We start from the raw sequence: 19,111 nt of genomic DNA on the forward strand, positions 1-19,111 counted from the left end.
CAGATTAGTCTCCTCACAATGTTTAAGCACTCGACCCAGATAGTCAAAATAGTCATCAAAAGAATCACCAACAACTGAGAAGTCATCCATAAAGACCTCAAGAAAGTCTTCCACCATATCAGAAAATATCGACATCATACACCGCTGAAAAGTAGTCGGTGCATTGCAAAGACCGAAGAGCATCTTGCTGAAAGCGAATGTCCCATAAGGACAAGTAAATATAGTCTTTTCCTGATCCTCAACGACGATGTTGATCTGATTGTAGCCCGAATACCCGTCTACGAATCAATAGTAAGACCGCCCCGCTAGCCGATCAAGCATCTGATCAATAAAAGGCATAGGTAAGTGATCCTTGCAAGTAGTAGTGTTAAGCTTATGATAGTCCATGAGAACTCTCCACCCTATCACATTCCTCATTAGAATTAGCTCATTCTTTGCATTTGGCACCACTGTGATACCGCCCTTTTCGGAACACATTGAACTAGGCTCACCCATTTGCTGTCAGCAATAGGGTAAACCACTCCAGCGTCTAACCACTTGATGATTTCTTTCTTGAAGACTTCTTGCATATTTTCATTCATTCTCCTTTGATGTTCCACACTCGGCTTGCTATTCTCCTCTAATTGGATTTTATGCTCACAGATTCCAGAAGGAATTCCCCGAATCTCTGCTATGGTCTAACTAATAGCACGCCTATACTCACGCAATATCTCTACCAGCCTCTCAATCTTCTTCTCAGTTAGTATTGCTGAAACAATCACTGGTAACGTATTATTTGGACCTAGGAACTCATGCTTTAAATGTGATGGGAGCTGCTTAAGCTCAAGCTTCGGTGGCTTAACGATAGAAGGCTTTGCTGGAGGAGTTGTTCTATTTTTCAGATTAAAATAAGCTTCTTTGGGTGGAAAGAATATTGAGCGCAACCCAACAAGCGAATTAATCATCTCCACAATCTCCTTCATATCTTCAGCATCAAAATTTACAAGAATCGCAGTAAGAGCTTCTCCTAAACTTTCCTCTTCCATCTTGAATTCCACGGCTTCATCAACAACATCAAAAGAATCAATCACTGAAATGCTCTTATAAGCACTTGGTAACTTCATCCCCTTACTTGCCTGAAATGTAACTTCCTCATCATTGACTCAGAATTTTATTTCGTTCTTTTCTGAATCCATAAGAGCTCTTCCCGTAGCAAGGAAAGGTCTCCCCAGAATAATAGGAATATCCCGATCAACAGCACAGTCAAGAATCACAAAATTAGCGAGCAACATAAATTTACCAACCCGCATAAGAACATCATCAACCATGCCAACCGGCCGCTTAATAGATCTATCATCCAGCTATAATCTCATAGTAGTCGGCCTTGGTATCCCCAAACCTAATTTCTTATAGATAGAAAGTGGCATCAAGTTTATACTCGCCCCATTATCACACAGAGCACGAGCAAAATCATGGTACCCAACAGAACAAGGAATGGTGAATGCCCCAGGATTTCCCTTTTTCTAGACGGTAGTTGTTGAAATAATGGAACTCACAAAGGTGAGTCAAACTCACGGTTTCATGTTGCACAGCCTTCTTCTTGGTCAATAGGTATTTCAAGTAGTTAGCAAAATCGGGCATCTCCTTGATAGCATCCAAAAATGAAAAGTTCAGAGATAACTGCTTCAGCTGATCATAAAATTTCTCGAACTTAGCATCTTCCTTCTTCTTCACCAACCTTTGAGGAAAGGGAGGCTTAGATTTGAAAAGTTGAGTCAAAAGGCAGAGAGCCCCTTTCACAGCCTACTTGCTGTTATCATCAGCCACCTTCGATCTTTTTGGAATATCAGTAACTTTATCTTCATGAAGAACCTCATCAAAAATAATCGGTGCATCAGACTGCACCTCTTCCTCTTCATGAATTGTCTCGAGATCAATACACTCTTTTTTAGCACTTTGGAGTACTTTACCACTCCGATTACTAATAGCAAACACACGGTCAACACCGCTTCCCCCATTCTTCAGATTCGGAATAGTGTCACTAGGAAGTCCTCCCTTTTTAGGAGGGTGTTGCTCTCTAGAAATATCTCGCATCTGCGACTCGAGCTTTTGAATAGCTGCTGTGTGAGATCCCACTGTCTTTGTTAGCCCAGATAATGTCTTTTCATGCTTGGTTTGATTTGCCAGAACCTTCTCAAGCATTGCCTCAACCCTCGAACTACCTTGATCGTTTGACTGCCCTTTTGGTGAAGTATGTGGATTAGAACTCTTATTTCTGAAATTGCTGTTGTTGTTGTAGTTCCCTTGGTTCACGCCACCATAATTATTGTTATAGTTTCCTTGGTTGTTATTGTATGCACCCTGTCCCTGCTGAGGTCTCCATTGATTTTGATTCTGGTAACCCCCTTGGTAATTTTGCCTTTGATAACCCCCTTGAGAGTTGTTCACATAGTTAGCATCTTCGACCTGCATAGGAGGTCCCTCGTGATATGGACCCTCTTGGACTTGGTACATCCCCTTTGACATACCTGAAGCATCTTCACAAACATTTACCTTCTTGATCTGGTTATCATCAAACTTCTTGGCCAGCAAAGAGATATTTGTTGCAAGTTGAGCCAATGTCTGCTGAGTATCTTAATTCTCCTTCACCATATTCTAGATCATAGCATTCCCATAGGGTACAATATCAACATTGTTTGAGTGCCAAGCCTGATTGTGTGTAGTCAATCTGTTAAGTATGTTGGTAACTCAGTGTAAGTTTTATCCATAAAACAATCATCAGCTGCATTTTTTGCAATTGACTGTGTTATGGAATCCATCCCTCGGTAGAACTTCTCCATTAATATGTTCTTCGAAAAACCATGAGTCGAAAATTTCTGCAGATATTCTTTAAATCTCTCCCAAGCTTCGTATAATTGTTCACCCGATCGCGCTTGAATTCAAAGATTTTTTCACGGATCTCAGCCTTCTTGCTAGGAGGATACCACTTCTTGAGAAAGACTGCTACCATCTCCGCCCATGTAGTAATAGAATTCCGGGGCAGCTTCTCAAACCACGTTCTTGCTTCTCCAGCTAAGGAATATTTGAAAAGCCTTAGCCGAATAGCATCTTGTGACACATTGTTTTGGATGTGATGAGCACATACATCCACAAAGTTTTGCAAATGTCGTTAAGGATCATTCTCGGTAGAGTTTTGAAAGTGGCCCTCAAGCTTCAACAACTGGTAGAGAGAGGAGTCAATTTTGCAACTAGCAGCTCCAACCCGAGGATGAACAATCACAGATGCATAGTCTTCCTATGGTACAAGATCAATGAAGAAAATCTCGTCATCCGTTTCATTTGCGTAATCATTCAATTGACCACCCTAGTTACCATCTGCTGCACATTGATTTCGCTGATTCAGATTCATGTTCACCTAATTCACAAGGAACAAGGTGTGATGGAATAAGAAACAGACTTCAATCAAAGAAAACACTATTTAGTAATTTCAAAACCGTATTCCCCGGCAACGGCGCCAAAATTTGAGACGCTCAAATTACACCTTTGATTAGCGTAAAGCGGACGATGTCAAATATAGTAACCCAACAAGTTTGGGGTCGATTACCACATGGAATATAGTGTGAAAAGGTTAATAAAATCGTAGAATGCTTAATTTAGGTCTAATGTTTTAATCCGATGATTTTTGTAGAAAGTTGGTTGTTTATGACTAATTGCTAACTAATTGATTTGGATTGTAATGTATGGTAAAAGAAACCAAGGTTGTGTCCCCGTCAGATAAAGTGTATGATCATGGGTATTGATCTTGATATACTTCTAATGGAGCATTATATGAATGCACTTAACCTCTATGTGAATCTCTACTATTTCCCAATAAATAAAGATTATTTCTTTTCACGTAATTTTCCCAAATATAAGAAAGTTGATATGAAGAACGGTTAATTGTGCCAACTAAATTCCTCTTATTCCTACGTGAATTTATCAAACAAGGGTTAAAGCCTTGAGTTCTTGTTATTTATTTTTACCAAACCCTACGTACTTTTCCAGTTAGATAAAGTTTATGGCTTTAATCAATGTTTGCAACCATTAATTATGAATGAAGAATGAAGAATAAAAAAAATCTAACAATCCATTATGCATATATCAATCACAATTCCCAAGCATACAACACCCATTCTTGGGTTCACAACCTTGGTAAAGAAATTAGCTACTCATAGAAGAAGAAGAACAATAAAAAGATATAGAAATCATAATGCTTACTTTTTATTGATTGAAATTGGAAGAAAGTAATTGCAATTGTTTGTTGTCTAAAAATCTCCAAGAACTATGAGTATTCAATGCTAAGGAAAGGAAATAATAAAAAATGGACGATCCTCTTGCACAAAACAAGGCAAGGAAATAATAAAAACTGGACGGTCCTCTTGCACAAAACCTTATGAAAACTATTTATAAGGTCTAGAAATCAGAAAAACTAATTATTACAAAACAACAAAGTGTTTTGTAATTGAATACTCATAAAGTGTGGGACATTCCAAGTACCCCCTAGCATTCCAAGTAAAATCCGTAGGCTTCAAGGTGCGTAAAATCTCAAAGTACGGTCCATCCTTTTTGCCCGACCTTGGACTTTAATTTAAAGTGCTCTCTGTAATTTGCCGGTGAGGGACTTGATGGAAGTGCGGCCCGTCCTTTGCCAAATTTCCCAACTTGAGTGAAAATTCTTCATTCTTGCCTTATAGTCCTCAATTACCTGAAAAACAATAACAACACATCAAAACGACACAGAATTGCTTAAAAACAAATAAAACTTCTCGTAATAATGCATCAAATGTGCTGTAATTTCTCGATACATCAAGGATCGGGCGGATTTGGGTGTTTGTTGATCGGTAGTGATAAGAGATTTGAAATGAAATATGGGAACTGAAGGATTGCGATGAGGCATCTTGCTATCGGGTTCAGGGAATTAGGGTTTGTAAGAGTTGAGGTGAGGTAATATGGGTACTTGAGCCGTGTTGGATTGCAGGAACATTATATCATGATGTACAGTGAAGGGTGACCGATGAGGTTGGTTGGTGTGTTTGAGGTTAAGGGGAGAAAGAAAATCATGGAGACACGAATTAGTGATGTGAAAGCTTGGTTTCGATTGTACCGCATAAAACGGGCTTGAGACTTTATGGAGGAGATGGTATGTTTAATTATGTCAGAGACTAATAGAAGTCAGTGATGGACTGAGGTTGGGAACCTTGTGTTCATGGATATTGAAGTAAGAAGTGATTAGAGGTATTCAGATCCGATAATTGAGGTAAGAGGTGATTCTTCGAGGACTAGCAACGCTAAGGGTTTAAGTAAGAGATTAGTGAACATGGATATTGACGTGGTAGATTGATGACGGGTTAACGGACTTATGTTCGGTATACATTTCAAAAATTGAGTAAGGCAATTCGGGCAAAAACGATTCAGTGGGATGAATGAGGATATTAGTGATATTGTTGGGTGACACGCTGGATTTAGAGAGTGTTCAAGTTTGAGTTGTAAGCATTAAGGAAACTCTAATGTGCTGAGTGTGTGGTACGATCCTATGTCCAGGATTAATTCGGCTGGTTTGCCAGATTTATGATTATGTGGTATTTAATGGAATGTGCATTCGTGGATTGATTACAGTATTGATGATCGAGAAGTGATTAAAAAATTTTGGAATTGACAAGTAGAGAAATAGTATAGTTGATTGCGAATCGATAAGAAAAAGGGTACATCTTGGGGATTTCTTAGGCCAGTATGGATTGTGGTGTCGTCTTTTTGCATTTTCTAGTTGAGATGTGCTTGTTGCAAGAGCTTAAGAAAGAAATCTGTAGGGATGGACTATGTGATATGACAGAGTTCCGTGAGGTTCGTGATCCGAGACTAGTGAGAAGCATATTTCAGTGAACCGACTTGTTGAGGCTTATAAAGAGTGGCTTAGTGGTACACCATTGGATAAGTTCGTGACCTTCTACAGTGAATGAGTTATCATGCTTTAGGAGGAAGGATTGAGGAATTCCGATCATGTGAGGCTAGAGCTATATTTTCGAGGTGAGACCATACTCGTGGTAATATTTTATGTTGCAAGTAGTATTGACTGGACAGTTTAGGTAAGCACTTTTGGTTATTAAAGGCTTGGAGGTGATTGCGTGAGATTTAGAGCGGCAGTGTGAGAGTGGATACTTTCGAAGAATTTTTGAGCATATTGAGGTGACCCTGTGAGAGGTTTGATGGTTATATAATTACTATATGAGGCTTCAGGCTTTAAATCGAAAAGTTCGAGTTGTATCGGATTTACGAATTGGGTAAAGGTTGAGAAACATGAAGATCGAAATCGTAAGGTATAGCTCTTCGGTACTAAATTGATAACTCGGATAGGACTCAATTTGTGGAGCCGAAAGTGATAGACATAATTTGTTATGTGTGAGGAAAAGATGAGAATTGACCGCCACAGAGGTGCAACATAACTTGTTATGCGTGGTATGACTGTGATTGGTTTCGGGAATTCGGAGTCAGTTCAAACGACTATTGGTGACATCCGAGAGCTGTGCATTCATTCAGAGTTAGCATGGTTTGAGTTTAGCTTAATGGTCTATGGTTATATTTCCAGGAAGATATTTAAATTTTCGATGTGTTTCGGCTCAGATTTGAGGTATGACAGATTTATCGAGCTTTGTCAGGGTTTCCCAGTGGATTTGATGATACTTTCTGAGAACAGTTAATTGGGACAAAATAAGGGTATACAATGTGCCTAGTACAGATTTGAGAAGGACCTGTTGTGTGAGAGGTCTCTATAGTGATCAGTTGTTTGCTCGATGAGATATTCAGTGGTATGGTTCCTGTTTTGTGATTTGAAGGTTTAAGAAGATTTGGAATGGGCCAAGTGCCTGCCGGTAAGATCAGTTTTGATGGGATTGCGAAGAGATTGTAGATGAATCAAGGATTCTTTTTGGAGAGAATAAGTCCTGGTTTTAGAATTTTGGTATGTGTGTTCATATGTTTCTAAGAAGTCGTGGAGCAAGTAATGGCTTTAGAAGATGTGGGAGAAGGAGTTAGCAGAATCAGAATATTTTATCAATTCAGAATGGGCTAAGGTTTGTGACCATGTTTTAGAGGATTGCATTGGTTTGAGAAAGTGTTCGTGGGGCCTATTGATCGCATTCAGAGTTGCGATTTTATCCAACCAGAGAATTCTAGTAAAAGCAATTTGTTTATTCGAGGATCAGTTGTGAAGGAAATTTGAATGCGGGGGTATGAGAGTTGAAGCTTGATTGAAGTTTAGAGAGTTGTGACTGGTAAGCGAGCTCGAGGTGTCGTGGCCTGTTTGAGACTATTCGTTGTTTGATCCTGTGTTCTATGAGTTAGTTTGTTTCATCAGGCTTGTCGGGAGTTCATCCGATTTTCCTTGTTTCTATCTTGAAGGAGTGCCTTTTTGACAGTACCTATATCTTTCGTTGGTATTCGGTTTTGGTTTGATGAGAAACCTTCCTAGTGGGAGAAGCCTGTTATATGTTGAGATATTCCCAGTTGTTGCGGGCTCAGGTATCCTTCCCCGCTCTTTTTCCTTCTTCGCTCGAGGACGAATGGTGATTTAATTGGTATCTGATGTAACAACCTACTTGTTGGTTATAGTCTTTCCAGTACTTTTAACCTTTCTTCGAGCGTGTTTAGCTCACATTTGACCCGAGGGGACCATTGACATTCTTTCCGAGGTGTTTGGATTTGATTTGGGTGACGTTTTGTGAAATTTAGGCTTAATGCGAAAAAGAGTTGACACAAAGTTGACTTTTGAGTAAACGGATCTATTTTGGAGATCCATCGATTCTGAGAGGTCCGACTGGTCTTTTAGAACATGTGTGTATTTCTGGTTCGGTTGCCACTGCACTCAGATGCATTTTGGACTTGGATCGGGAGGATGGAATTGAGGTATCAGGAACGAGACCTCCGTTGGGAATTTCGAAGCTATGAATGCGTTCGTAGCGTGTTTTTATGTGTGTCTGTGTATGTGTTTTGTGAGCAGATGACCTCAGATATTAGTCATTTCAAATTGAGATTGGGATTATTTTTGGGAAAATCTGTGCTGGGGTCCACCCTGGCGGTACCATTACCGCCATAGCGGTACCGCCAAAGCGATGGTATTGGCAGCTGTGGCGGCCCAGTGCTTTGTAGCCCAACCGTCCCGACAGTTTGAGAGGCCGTCGAGGCGGTACCGTCGCAGCGGTCACGCTGCCTCTGTAACGGTATCGGGCTTGTTATTTCATTTATTTGTGTATTAAAAGCCCTTAGTCTCTTATTTATTACTATTCTGAAAATTGATCTATGGGGAGAAATTCTAGAGGATTCTTGGTGGTAAGTCCTTCTAATCTCTTTGCTATTCCATTATCCCTAATCATCATAGAATCCCTTTACCTTGTTAGTTCATTAAGTGATGAAGATTAAAAGTTGGTTTAATGAATATTCCATCTAGGCTTCTAAATCTTGATTTGTTGGTTGGGTTAGCTTCATTAAACATTGAATAATGATTAGAATCCTTTATTTCATAATTTCTTCTTAATTAGAGGCTAATTTGTGGATTTGGAAGTTAGGGTTTATACCCAAATTTGAGGGTTTTGCCTAGAATCTGAATTAGAGTGAATTGTTGATTATTCTAGCTTGCTCATGATGGGAATTGATCATCTAGAGGTTTAATTTCATATTGGGACCTTTAGATCCCTAATTTCACCCTTCTAGTTTATAAACCCTATTCCATAGGTTGGGGATTTAGGTCTTGATAGTAGTAGGGTTGGTTTTGATGTTCTTCTTGATTCTAATTCCATGATTTGAATATGCTTAGACTTTCTTGATCTCGAGGCTCAGCGGAAAGGAAAGGCTAAGGAGTGATTGTTGGTGTTATTGCCGTTCGGCCTTCCAGGTAGGTTAGAGTTTACCCTATTGTGAGACTTCGTTTAGCGAAGCATATATTTAGATGATGTTGTTGGAAAAAACATGTAAACCTTTGGGTATGAAGTTGGGTTAGATATTGTCATAGGCTGGGCCGAATATTGTCATAGGTTGGGCCCTATTATGTGATTGGGGCTAGCCATCCCGTTGTGTTGTGACTTGATTTGTGCTATTGTTGTTGGCTTGATGCCACGTGGTGATAGTAGATATTGGAGACTATTGTTATACCTCTTCATGATGCTGAAGTATCTTACTTGTTGACGTTCGATACGAGGATAGTGTTCTATATGGCTTGTGTAGCCTTTTCAAGACATTGTTGGCGTACCCAAGCTTGGTACTTGTGATATTGATCTAACTGTTGATGATGAGATCATGCTTACTATTGAGTTGATTTATATAGTCTTTATTAGGCTTATAGTGTTGTGACTTCTATAGCATATTCGTTCGCATTTATTGCATGGATTTAGCATTTATGCATTCATACATGATGGAAATAGTTTGGAACTGATTAATGAAAGACTTATGGTATCTATAAGAGAAAATATTTTAAATGCCCGATGGGAAATGATTCCGGGTGATATGATATTATATGATATGATTGATAAAGATCCTTCATGGGCAAAGATCCGGAGACTCGTTACCGTTGGGTAAAAATCTGGGACGAATGGTACATGAACTCTGCGGGTTCTTCATGGGTTGTGTTGATGAAGATCCTCCATGGGCAAAGATCCGGAGTCTCGTTACCATTGGGCAAAGATCCAGAACAAGTGGTACATAGACTTCGGGGGTCCCTCATGGGTTGTGCTACCGAGATGTCGATACTTCCGTTCGGAGTACATGTGTACACAATATTGCATTGCATTTGCATTCATACATTATTTCATTGCATAGCATTATGACTTATAATGTGATGATCCGGTGATTTACTTGTGTTATTTGGATTCGGGTTGGATATATTGAGACTTGGCACACATGAGTTTAGATGCTACAACCTAGGTGATGACGTGTACTTGGTTTTGGCTTGTGTTTGACTTATACTTGTTGATTTATCTTCTTATCTTACTTTATTGTCCGGATTATGTTAGCTAAACTTAGTCGGCCTATAATATCTACCAGTACTGTGGTTTTGTACTGACCTGTACTTGATGCATTTTTTTATGAATGCAGAATTCCAGGTTGGATCAGCTTCTGTTTCTCGTGGCTGATAGTCGCTCCGAGAGTTGCTTAGAGTCTACAGGGTGAGCACGACACATCCGCTGCCTTGAAGATTCTTCTTTATTTATGTCTTATTTTTCATTCTGAGACATATTCAGACTTGATGTATTATTGATATTCAGACTTGTATATTTCCACTTAGATGCTTGTGTATGGATTAGACCAGACTCTCGGGTGTATTTCCTTATTTCCACACTTTTTCTATATTATTATCGTCAGACTTACGTGATTTATTCTCTTCCGCATATTTAATTATTTACATACATTTTTTTTTTACTATAGTTGGGTTGAGGGCTGGGTTACCGAAGTGGAAAAGGTAAGTGCCCGCCGCACGACTTAGCTAGATTGGGTCGTGACACGGCTGAAGCATAAGAAACTTTCGTCATGCCTTCCTTCTCATCATCACTAGAAGGACATTGGGGTGTATTTCCTTATTTTCGCATTTTTTCTATATTATTATCATTAGGCTTACGTGATTTATTCTCTTCCACTTATTTAATTATTTACTTGCATTTTTTTTTTTACTATAGTTGGGTTGAGGTCTGGCTTACCGAGGTGGAAAAGATAAGTGCTCGCACGACTTAGCTAGATTGGGTCGTGATACGGCTGAATGATAAGAAACTTTCTTCATGCCTTCCTGCTCATCATCACTAGAAGGACACTGCTTCGTGCTCAATTTGAAGTGCATAGCTAAAGGTGTACGGAAAACCTTAGCTTTATTCATGTTGAACCTGCGAAGTACTTTCTAGATGTACTTCTCTTGTGATAACCACAACTTCTTGGCCTTTCTATCTCGAACAATCTGCATGCCAAGAATTTGCCTTGCTGGTCCTTAGTATTTCATAGCAAAAGACTTATTCGACTCTTGATTCAAATTCTGAATTCTGCAAGCATTATGCCCAACAATAAGCATGTCATCAACATAAAGCAATAAAATGATAAAGTCACCATCAGAGATGTAACGACCCGTTTGGTCGTTATAGTGTTTTTGACCCATTTACCCTTGTTGACCCTTCCCCGAGACCGGTTAGTATGACTTATGTCACAGCCCAACCTGAAGGCTATGACGGACACCCAGAAGCTGACCTCCTAGATGCTACAAAACATACCTGCTCCTGCTCATTCTGGGCCACCTGAGGGTGCTCACAACATGATTTGCTGATTGATATATATCATAAACTAGAGAGTCACGGCCTCAAAAGATATATATATATATATATATATATATATATATATATATATATATATATATATATATATATATATATATATATATATATATAGATATATATATATATATATATATATATATATATATATATATATATATATATATATATATATATATATATATATATATATATATATACATGCATCTAAACTGAACCGGGGTACGAGCCGACAGCGCTACCCGATAAAACTATATAACCAAACGGGTACTGAGCGGGCCATACTGTCTGACTAAGTACAAGCGTCTATAAGCCTCTACTAATATACTGGACATGCTGTGGACGGGACAGGGCCTCCGCCCTACCCATAACATCAGGACACATACCCGGTCTAGATGGCAACTCCGACAAGAGAGGAGTGCTCCACTATCAAGCTGAAAAAGCAGCCTAAGGATGCGATCTGTCTTCCTAGCTATCTGAACCTACGGGCATGACCGCAGCCCCCCTAACAATAGGGGAGTCAGTACGGATAATGTACTGAGTATGTAAGGCATAAGAGTAACATACACATAGGAGTCATGAAGAGCAAATCAAAGTCGCAAACTAAACGACGATCGAATACATTTGTATGTCCGATCGTCTAAACATATCTGTATGAATGCATCTATATGTCTGACTATCTGAACATATCTGTATATCTCTCTCTGAGGGCGTATGATATGCAATGCATCATAGTGCCGAGGAACGTACGACCCGATCCATATCCCATCATCAAACAGGCCCCTTCGGGCATAATAGACTAATGGCCCCTTCGGGCATAATAATCATCATCACTGTGCACCAGCTGATCAGGTGGTAATGCGTATATAACGCCTCGCCCTTTTCCCATACCCCATATATATATATATATATATATATATATATATATATAACGCCTTCTAGTCACGGGTCGATATGCATGTATGCAAATAAATGCAATGCATGACCATAAACTAACATTATCATGATACAAAGTTTAGGACCCATGAATAGAAGGAATAATCATAATAGAGAGGCACAGGATCATCAAGAACTGAGATACTCCTAATACTTCTAAGAGTAGAGTAATATAGAGACTCAAGTATTCCTCGTCTGCTGATATCATGGGATAATGCCAAAAAGAAAGAAATGGACTAGCCTTAACATACCTGGAAGCTTACTTCTTGACTTTCCAACTTACTTCTTGTCTTACAATCTACATAAGATTATTCGTAGTCTCGTAATCTACATATAAAATCATTCATACTATGATTAGGCTTATCGTCATGGGCTTCCTCAAGCCTTCAAAATAAATCCCTTAAAATCTGTCGAAATTCGGGCAAAGATCTCCCCTGTTTATATCTCTATTCCAAAATCACAATACCAACAACCAACAACAACAACAACAACAATAATACTAACATCATCAACATCATCATTAACATCAAAATATTCCATAAAACATCCCACACGATGTTTATCCAATTTTCTCAACCCACAACTTTATTATACGACCCTTTAATCACTCTATCTTCGTAAATAAACCAAAAGTAACATTAATAAGGAGAGATTCATACCTTATTATTGTTAAAATAGTAATATCTTCAATATCAACCTTGAATCCAAGCCCAAAATCCACTGCAAAGAATTCTATAACCATAACTATGCGTTACCCGAGCCTTGATTAGCCAAAAATCACTTCAAACACTCACTTTTTATGACATATTTGCCCCTATATGTGTGCTGGGCTTTAGGATCAATTATTGGTGCAGAAAAACGGGGTCTTGACCCTTTTATAGGTGGGTAAAGTCGGTGGCATTTTAGCAGTTACTGTAGCGGTTAGTGCAGCAGCGTGGCTACTGTATCGCGCGTTTTCTGCTCTATCAACCTATCTTGTAACGTTCATAATTATCTATTCCGAAGCTGTATCGTCGAGCGGTTTATTGCGTTGAAAACTAGACTCGACGAAAGTCATTTTAGGCTTTTGAAACACCTTAAAACTCCCAATATACTAGGAGATATACCCTTCTAAAGTTGACCCAAAATTCTATCAACTTTTTTTCAAATTTTTGTCGAACTTATTTTCTTCGATTTGCTTGATCCCGGAACCTTTAGACGCTTGCTTAACACTTGGTAAGGGTATTCATTAACCTTATAAGAGTTCTATGACCTCTTCGAGCTTACGTTAGTTTACTCACAATGCACATGATGCGAAATTTTTTCGAGGTGTAACAACTTATAACATAGTGATGTCATTGATTTGATTCCCGAAAGGTTTGAGTGTGATTTGGGTCATTGGTGGGGGACTAGTTAAGTTAACGAGATAGAGTTGACCATGATCAATATCAGGTTATGGTGACCCCGTGTCAATATTTTGAAAGTTTCCAACAAGTTTGTAGGATGATTTTGGACTGGCCATAAGTTTTGGTGAGGTTCCGAAGAATTTCAGATGGATTTAGGCTTTGACGTGCTCGTATTTGATGTTTTTACCATAGTTCTTTGGCTATAAGGGGAACCATATTGATAAAACTACCTTTGTTTTGTGTTTTGATTGAACCATTAGATCCCTATTGTAATTACGAAGCTATATAAAAAAGAATCGTTGCATTTCGCCTCGTATGAGGAAGTTATGGTCATTTTAGTGCGGGCTGTACCAGGAGGTCCGCTATAGCGAACCCGCTACAGCAAAACTAGTAACTGCTGCAGTGAAGGTACGGACCACTATAGCGGTTGAGGGGGATAGAAACCCACTTTTTATATTGCAATTCCGAGTCATTACCCACAAAACGCCAAACACAATTTTCAAGGAAGAAAGAGGTGAATTTTATTCCATTCATTGGTGAAAGAATAGTTGAGGGTAAGTCCCCACCTTTATTTGTTCCTTTACCTTTATTCTTTAAGTTCCATGGCTAGTTTAAGGTTCTCTAAAGGTGAATGAAAATCCTACAACCCTAGAATTAGTAAACCCTTAAATAATTGATGAGTTGTTGATTTTATTGTTATCTTATCATCTAGGAGTATAAATTATCACTTCCTAGAATGAGAATTTGATTATTAATGATGAGAATTATGTATTGAGAATTAGGGTTCGAATAAAAATGGGAAATTTTGCCTAAAATCTATTTGGAAAAGTTAAATTGATTAGAAAACCCATGAATTGGAATAGTATGATTGTAGCGATAGAAGTTATAAGGAATTCACCATTAAGTGATAGTTCACCCAATTGAAAAGGGTAGAAGTAATTGGGTCTTCTTCCCCAATTGTTGTTCTTGTTTGATTAGGAGGTCTATTGCTTACTTAGCATTATATTGCTAGAGGTGCTTCGTAAACAGAAGGCTCGTGTAGAGTAGTTCGTGACTCCTGTTCTACATTCGAGATAGGTTACGACTTACTTTAGTTAGAATTTGCTTAGCAGAACGTATATATTGTGTAGAATTGATGGGAGAAAGCATGATTAGGTCTTCGGACATGGTATTTTGTTGGCTATTACCAAGGTTGGTATGACTTCAGATTATGTGGGCTTGTCGCCATTACTTTATGTATTGAATAAAATGTGTATTTGTGTGATATGGGAAGGAAGGAGTTAATATATACTCATGTTTTTTATTGTGGCTTGTTGCCCTGTTATTGTGATTAGACTTGTTTCCTGAATTGTTGTGTTATGATACGTGATGCAGTAAATTCTACCTTATGGTGTCATATATCATCAGAGAAAGGAAGGATAATGAGAGTAGATCTGAATCGTGATATGTACTTATGATAATACACAGATGAAAATATGGAGTATGATGCACTCTTGATGATGATAACATGCATGGCATACATTCTAATTTCATGCGTATGCTGATTTTAAATTATGACTTGGTAATGTTGATGATACATGAGAAAATGGAGTACTTGATCACACAAGACTTAGTTGCGAAGTGCAATTGTTTGATTGGAAGGAAAGGTTGTTATAGACTCTTTATGTTGACTGAGATGGTGTTTATAGTTCATTCCATTGATTTATATAAGTCTTGATATGGCTTATTGTGTTATGACTTCCATAGTACATTTATTGGTAATGATTTAGCATTTTCGCATTCATTCACTCATACATTATAGAAATGGTTCGGAAATGATTCTTGAAAGACTTGTGGCTTGATGCCTTGTGTTTCACATTGATATTGCTAACTGTTCATAGTCCATACATACTGATGAACTGGAATACGCTGAGACGTATATTGTGATGAGAAAAGATATATATATATATATATATATATATATGAATGTGCACATTTACCTCGGATCACGAGCCCATACTAGGTCGTCACGTCAAATGTGCCATTCATATATATATATATATATATATATATATGAATGGCACATTTGACAAGGGGTGACGATGTGGCCTAGTAAAGGGCTCGTGATCCGAGGTAAGATTCCGAAGTGAGTAGCACATGGACACCATGGGTCCCTTACAGGTCATGTTATTGGGCAAACGTTACTATATAGTACGTGTTTACAAGTTTTGAGATAATTGGCCAATGCATTGCATTGCACATCATTACATTTTATTCTGCATCATTATATAGCTCGTTTAGTTCTGATTTTAGGATGGTTTGTTGAAACGGTTGTGTGGTACAGATATGATTAATGATGGAGTTAAATTGTAGATTAGTGACTCTACCTGGGGTCGGAACTTGGATTTGTGATTATCGGGAGATAGTACTGAGACTCGATAGATTTATGGTTTAGAAGCTTCATCATAGGCTGTAATTCAGTTATGGGATATTCAGTGACCTTTATTTGAGAATTTTGTGCCTATCTTCTTATCTTGTTAATTTTATGTTTATATGCATGAAATAATCTTAGTTCGGCCTATGATGCTTACTCAGTACGTGTTGTTTGTACTGATTCTACTATTGTTGTACTCTTCTTTTGAGTGCAGAGACTGTTACTAGTTCTAGTTCCTATCGTCGAGAGTGATCCGAGCCTTCTTGATTGAGATTCCAATGGGAGCTTTGGCTAGATCCGTAACCCGGAGACTCTTCATGTATTTAACTATCTACTTTGTATTCTCGAGACAATATTGTTTTATTTTTAGATTCTATTTCTTCTCAGACTTTGAATCTTCTTGGTAGTATCTCTTGTACTAGTCCAGTCCAGGTTTTGGGGTTATAATATTTTCCGCACTTGTTATTTACATAATTTGAATCTGTTAGCTAAATCACTGTTTATTTTCGCATAATTCTTATCAATTATTAAAATGAGTTGGGAATGGTTCGGCTACCTCGGGGGACAGTGTAGGTGCAACCACGATTCACGAATTGGGTCGTGACAAGTTGGTATCAGAGCCCTAGGTTACCGGTCTTACCTGTACATGAGCATGTCTAGTAGAGTCTTTCAGATCGGTACGATGAGTTCCGTACCTATCTGCGAGACGCTATAGGACATTTAGGAAACTTCCAATTCTTTCATTCTTTCGTGCTACTTCGTTCAAATTGTTATCTAGGCGGCAAATTGTTATCTAGTCGATTCCAATGGGTATCTGCACTTCCTTGGCTTATTCTTCCACGAATGGTGGAAACTCATTCCCTAAACTCTTATGCGAGTGGTTTGTGTTATGACATGGCTTGGTATGGTACGAGATATGTCTTCTTTATTCAGAAGCGTGCCTAAGTTCAGTTCCAGTTATGACTTGAAGTTTCAGTTGTGTAGGTTGTGATTTAGACCTGGCTATTTTGCCATATTCTTGGAAAGATGGGAGTGATAATGCAGGGGACAACGTGATCCCCATGTTTTCAGTGATTAGTTACTCGGAAGTCGCAGAAGAGCAAGTATTGGTTAACAAGAATTATTTGCTCGAGGTATGGTTGGTTTAGGAAAGTTTCTGCATTGTCACGTGTATTATGATGGTTTGTGTAGCACGAGTGTATCTAGCGCAAGTAGATGGTTCGGCAATGGCAGAGTATAGATGTCACTATATGGAATTAAATGCTCGGAAAGGTTGCTGCTTTTGACAAAGGTATAGTGACCGCGTGTAACAAAAAGGAGAAGTCAAGAATAAGAAAATAAAGGGAAACTTTTGTGGGAAACATGTAGCGAAGTAAGATGTTTTAAGGTATTTTGGTATGAGTACTTCGTGTTAATGGGGCGGAGACGTAAGAAAGAGGATTTTGATAGATTAATCTTCCCTATTAGGAAGGGAACAATTGGTATCTGACATGCTCATCAGATTAAGGTTGCAAGTCGTACGAGAGTGGATTGTGTATAAGGTTAGGAAAAAAGTTAAGTTGGGTTTCGACATGACTATATGGTAGTGGTTTGTGGGTTCTTTCAGGAAGGTGGTTATCGGTTTTAGGTCAGGAAGCGATATTACTTGTGACGAGTGAAGACTTAAGATGTTGGGAAGTTGTGGTCCTAGTCCTTCAGTAAAGGGTATTATCATTAGTTCTTCATGTTTAGAGGAATGATAAGGATATCATGGAATCGAGAGCTAGTTGATTTGAGGATTATGTTGCGGTCATGCATGGTAGAATACATATAAGGGTTCATTGTCGAGTTGATATGTTTGGTTATGCCGTGGGCCAATGAGAGCCGATGGTTGATTAATTAAATAACTTAGTGATGGTCAGGTATAAAGTTTTTAGTACTTAAGGAACTATCAGGTGATAGTCAGATTTTAGGTTGAGGCAAGCCAAAAACCAGGAGACATTCTAGTGTTTGGTGCCCACCGCAGAGACACCTGAACTATCGGGTGATAGTCAGATTTCGGGTTGAGGCAAGCCAAAAACCAAGAAACATTATGGTGTTTGGTGCCCACTACAGAGATACCAGAACCGCGGTAGCGAAGTCCGACTACTGCAGTGGACGATGGGTAAATTTTCTTCTTACTTCCTAAGTTAAAAACCTTAAACCATTGTCATCTTCCCTTCATCGTTCTCTAAGCATACCTAGGCGATTTTGAGAGCCTTGTACCTATTATGTGAGTTTGGCTAGTTCCTACTACGACTGGTGTTACTATTTAGTTGGGTTAATCGAATAAAATGGATAATCGCGTGAATGGTTAGGGGTGTTCTGGTTCGACAATTGGGATGTTTGAAGTGATAAATCAATAATGAGGTCTGAATAAATTAGAGTTGTGGGGGACATTTCGAAATTTGAGTTAAGAGAATTTGAGCAAAGGCACTTAGTGGATATAAGTCAGAGTAGTAGTAGGACTGTATAAGTGATATGACAAAGTTTTGTGATGTTTCGTGATCAACGACTAGCGAGAAGCAAAATTCAGGTAAGTGGCATGTTAAGGCATATGGGAAGTGGCTTGTGTGATATGCAGTTGGATATTTTCGTAACACTGTATAGTGGATAAGTTATTGTGGGTTAAGGGAGAGGGTTTCTGAAATCCCTATAACGTGAAGGCTAGAGCTGTATCTTTGAGACGAGACCGTATTCGAGGTAGTGTGTTATGTTGTGGGTACTACTAAATCTGATAGCTTGAGTTACCATTTTCAGAATATTAAAGGACTAGAATTAGTTGCTCCAGATGGGTGATAGGATTGGTTTCGAAAAGTTTGGAGTCAGTTTGAGTGGTTGTTGGTGGTGTTTAAAGGTTGTGCACTCATTCAGGGTCAGAATTGTTCGAATTAAACTTGATGGACTATAAATATATTCTTTAGAAAGACTTATGGGTTTCCTAGAAAATCACCTTCACAGATTCAATGGGTCACAGTTCAGATTTGATGTATGTCGGGTTTATTGAGCCTTAACGGAGTTTGCGAGCAGACTTGATGATATTT

The sequence above is a fragment of the Lycium ferocissimum genome, chromosome 9 (assembly GCF_029784015.1).
Source record: "Lycium ferocissimum isolate CSIRO_LF1 chromosome 9, AGI_CSIRO_Lferr_CH_V1, whole genome shotgun sequence".
NCBI classification, from domain to species: Eukaryota; Viridiplantae; Streptophyta; class Magnoliopsida; order Solanales; family Solanaceae; genus Lycium; species Lycium ferocissimum.